This window comes from Triticum dicoccoides, chromosome 7B (assembly GCF_002162155.2).
Source record: "Triticum dicoccoides isolate Atlit2015 ecotype Zavitan chromosome 7B, WEW_v2.0, whole genome shotgun sequence".
NCBI classification, from domain to species: domain Eukaryota; kingdom Viridiplantae; phylum Streptophyta; class Magnoliopsida; order Poales; family Poaceae; genus Triticum; species Triticum dicoccoides.
The window spans coordinates 724,397,394-724,402,198 of NC_041393.1; the positions used below are offsets into that span (position 1 = coordinate 724,397,394).

The following is a 4,805-nucleotide window of genomic DNA, read 5'->3' on the forward strand; positions in this document are numbered from 1 at the left end:
GTTTATCATCGGAAGCTCTCTTCTGATAGAATGTTTTATCATGAAAACTAACTTGACCAAGAAGATTTCAAAGCTTTTAAGGACGAGAAAATTATCTCGGAACTATAAGGATTGCTCCAAGTAGAATTAGGAAATCATCATATTTTGGTTTACAAGTGGACCTCAGACCACATGTTAGTGAGTAGTGACACATGGACGAATTTTCAAACTCAACAAACCTTGAGGTTGTATTGAGCAATTTGCTATGTTATGATAACATGAGCGAGATTATAGGATAGGAACAAGTGCTTACCTATGCCGGAGCTAAAGAAGAATCTCAAATGAGTGTCGACATCAATGATCTGTGTTGAAGGTTGACCTGATGTTGGACGAAGTTTGAGGGGTTGCTCATCACTGCAAATAGTTCCAACATAGGTTCAAGTGGATGCAAATCAAGCATAGGAGCAGGAAAATGTGTTGTGCAGCTATGCATACAACTTAAAGCAGCAAATAATAGACATAAATATATGGTTCTATCCTAACAATAATCCTCTGTATTTACAAGTTAAGACCACATAGTTTGTCTACACATTATACCTCTTGGTGGCTTCGTTATGATACAAATAGTTGTCATGCACAGTAATGTTTTCATGTCTTGGTAGAAATGAACCAACTTTCTATGGGCATGTGGATGTATACAAGGCAGGAATTTTAACCATGCAGTATGATCCTAAATTGTTAAAATATGTAGTAATCTAGTACAGGGACATCAACAATGTATCACAAATTAAAGGAAATCATGTATGATCTAATCACACACTAGCATGTTTACATGTTCTGGACATTCAAACAATGGTGCTCTTATTTTCCACTGTCAAGCATGATGATAGAACAAGAGTAGCAGTATCCAGTTTAACAAAAAATGCATGCATATAAAGATGTTGCACACTTAGAACAGTAAAGTTCATCACAAATCATCAACTAGTTCATCACAGAGATGGTTTCATGCAACCTCAATCAGATAGATCGATCAGGAGCATCTCAAGATCCTACATCATCAACGAGTGAGCTACAATCATTAGCAATCAAATCACCCGCCACTAGGCCACCATGTTACCATCATGGCAAAAATCAATCACAAATGTATATTGACAGAGAAGAAAAACACCCAGCGAAAGGCAAAGTCTTGGGAGCTGCTGGCTGGGGGGAAATAGCCAACTTTCTATAAGTACGCTGATGTATACAAAGGAAAAATAGCCCTAGTAGGTAGCAAGCAATCAATCATATAACTAGTCACTAGAAGATACAAAAGAACTTTAGAGCTAACTTAGCACTTGAGGGCCAAGTGCAAGCACAAATGTGGCACAAATGATAGCACGAGAGATAGCAAAGGAGAGGAGCCAGCGGTTACCTATGCCATAGCCAAAGAAGAATCTCAAATGGACTGTAGACATCAATTATCTGCCTTAAGGTTGGCCTGGTGTTGGGTGAAGTTGGAGGGGTAGCTCATCACTACAAACAGTTGCAACATAGGTTCAAGCAGATGCAAAGCAAGCATAGGAGCATAACAATGTAGTCCACCGAGCCATAGAATCATCATTTTGTTTTTCCAGGTAGTAACAATAATCTAGGGCAGAGCAGGACCATCTTTTTTTTTAAATGAAGTCGTCAAATTATCTGAATTCATTCAGTTGAACAGCAAGCCTATGTGGACAAACAGTGGTATTGTAGCCCACCAGGCGGTACTAGAGCGACAAATGCACACTGATACGTAACAAATAGTTCTCATATACATAAATATTTTCATGTCTTGGTAGAAATCAACCAACTTTCTATGGGCATGTAGATGTATACAAGGCAGGAATTTAAACCATGAAGTATGATCCTGAATTATTAAAATATCTCATAATCTAGTACAGGGACATCAACGTGTCACAAATTAGAGCAAATCATGTATGATCTAATCACACACTAGCATGTTTACATGATCTGGACATTCAAACTCTAGTGCTTTTATTTTCCACTGTCAAGCATCATGATAAAACAATAGTAGCAGCATCAAGTTTAACAAAAAAATGCACGCATATAAAGAAGTTGCACACGCAGAACAGTGGAGCATCTCAAGATCTAACCTTATCAACCAGTGAGCTACAATCACTAGCAACCATGGCATATACAGTTGTCATATACAGTAATGTGTCCATGCCTTCATTGAAATTGAACAACTTTCTATAGGCATGTGGATGTGTACAAGTTAGGAATTTTAACCATGCACTATTATAAATATCTACTGTAGTGATCTAGTAAAGTGACATCAGCAACTTATCACAGATTAAACCGAATCATGTACGATCTAGTCACGCAGTGGCATATTTACATGTTCTGGACATTCAAACATCAGTGCTTCTATTTTTCCTTACAATCCTAAATGACTGAATTCCACTGTCAAGCATAATGATAGAACTACAGTAGCAACATCCATTCAGTTCAACAAAATTGCAGAGATGGTTTCATGCAACCAGAACCACATTAAGAATCTCAAGATCCTACCTCGTCATAGCAACTAATGCACACTAATACGGGACAATCAGTTTTCATATACAGTAATGTTTTTATGTCTTGGTAGAAACCAACCAACTTTCTATAGGCATGTGGATGTATACAGGTCAAAAAAATTAACCATGCACTATTATCTGAAATTATTAAAATATATAGTAATCTAGTACAGAGACATTATCGATGTATCACAAATTAAACCAAATCATGTAAGATCTAACCGCATACTAGCATCTTTACATGTTCTGGACATTCAAACACTGGTCCTTTTATTTCCCAGGTTCCACTGTCAAGCATGATGATAGAACAACAGTAAGCATCGAATTCAAGTAAAACGCATTGATATAAAGAAGCCGCACACGCAGAACAGTAAAGTTCAGCACAAAGATGGATTCATGCAACCTCAACCACATAGATCAATCTAGAGCATCTCAAGATTCTACCTCATTAACTACTGAGCAACCAAATCACCTAACACTAAGCCACAATGTCACCATCATGGCAAAAATCAATCACGAATGGATATTGACAAAAAAAATAGAGGAGCACCCACCAGAAGGCAAATTCTTGAAGCTTCTGGCCAGGGACGACGAGGAAGGGGACGCAGGTGCCATCGTCGGACCCAAGCCCCACCAGCATGGGAACGTTGATGGTGACAGCGGGGTGGTGGAGGGTAAGTTGCTGCAGTGTTTTGGTGGTGGTGGACAACGGGGAAGAGCCTCCTCAAGCTCGCAATGGGGAACAACGTCGATGGTGCCGGATCCAGTCGAGCACCTGGTCAGCCACCTCGCTACATCTATCTGAACATCAAAAAGTAAATTTAGTTACTCCATGCTACATCTAGAACATCTAGCTTATTATCTCACAAGGAGCACACAGAAGAGCAGAAAAAACCCAGATCAAGATTGATATGCCTCAGTTAACAAATACATAACAGAACTATTTCACTTCTTCCAACAATTGTGCATCAACCACATAGATCAATCTGGAGCACCTCAAGATCCAACATCGTCAACCATGGCATATAAAGTAATGTTTTCATGTCTTTCTATAGGCATGTGGATGAACACAAGGCAAGAGTATCTAGTAATCTAGTACGGTGACATCAGCAACATGTCACAATTTAAACCAAATCATGTACTCCCTTTGTAAAGAAATATAAGAGCATTTGGATCACTAAAGTAGTGATCTGAACGCTCTTATATTTCTTTATAGAGAGAGTATGATCTAGTCGCGCAGTGGCATATTTACATGTTCTGGACATTCAAACATGAGTTCTTTTTTTTCATACAATCCGAAATGACTGGGTTCCACTGTCAAGCACATAATGATAGAACAACAGTACCGGCATCCAGTTCAACAAAATTGCAGGAAGGCAGGCACGCATATAAATGACAGTAAAGTTCATGGCAGAGATGGATTCATGCAACCCGAACCACATAGATTGAGAGCATCTCAAGATCCTACCTCATCAAGCAGGAGCTACAATCATTAGCGACTGGATCACCTACCACGAAGCAAGCCACCATGTCAGCATCATGGCAAAAATAAATCACAAATTGATATTGACAGAGAGAAAAAAACACCCACCGAAAGGCAAGGTCTTGGGTGCTACTGGCTGGGGACGGCGAGGGGAGGGGAGGGGACGCTGGTGCCGTCGTCGGAGCCCCACGAGCATGGGGACATCGATCTCGAGGACAACTGGGTGGCGGAGGTCGATCTCGAGGTGGAGGGTAGCAGCAGCTAGCCGAGGACGTGGAGGGCTTGGTCCTGCGGTGCTGGTGGTGGTGGACGGCGGAGGAGAGCCTCCTCCTCCTCCTGCTCCTCGAGCTCGCGATGGGGCCGACGGCGACGGAGCCGGATCGGGTCGAGCACCTGGTTAGCCACCTCGGCTAGAGGACGTGGGCGGACGCGGAGGCCATCACGGGGTAGGGCGACCTTGACGCGGTGGTTGTCGGAGCCTACAGGTGCGGTGGATGCCTTGCGCCTCGGCGACCTCTACCTCATGCAACCGGCGAGGAAGGGAGATCGAAGGGGAGCAGCGCGGCGTCCATGGGATGGCTTGTGGACGCTGCCGCGGTGCTCGTTCGTGGGGATGGGGACGGGGAGGAGGATGGCCGGTGGCAGTGGATCTGGTCTGGCTGTCAGCCTGGACGTGACGAGCGGGCTTTTGGCCCGGCTCGCAGCCCATTAAGGACCGGACCATACGGTCCTGGACAGTTAAAAAAGCTGGTCGGTCCGAGCTCAGGAATCAGGCCTGATAAAGCTTC

General features: G+C 42.8%; 1 long non-coding RNA gene across 1 annotated transcript; it reads right to left on the bottom strand.

Moving 5' to 3' along the window:
* Positions 1-3,105: 3,105 nt before the first annotated feature.
* Positions 3,106-4,154, bottom strand: LOC119337315. Its single transcript, XR_005163182.1, has 3 exons — positions 4,126-4,154; positions 4,003-4,042; positions 3,106-3,335 (listed from the first exon to the last, which is right to left on the bottom strand). It is a non-coding gene; the product is annotated as an uncharacterized LOC119337315 (long non-coding RNA).
* Positions 4,155-4,805: the final 651 nt, after the last annotated feature.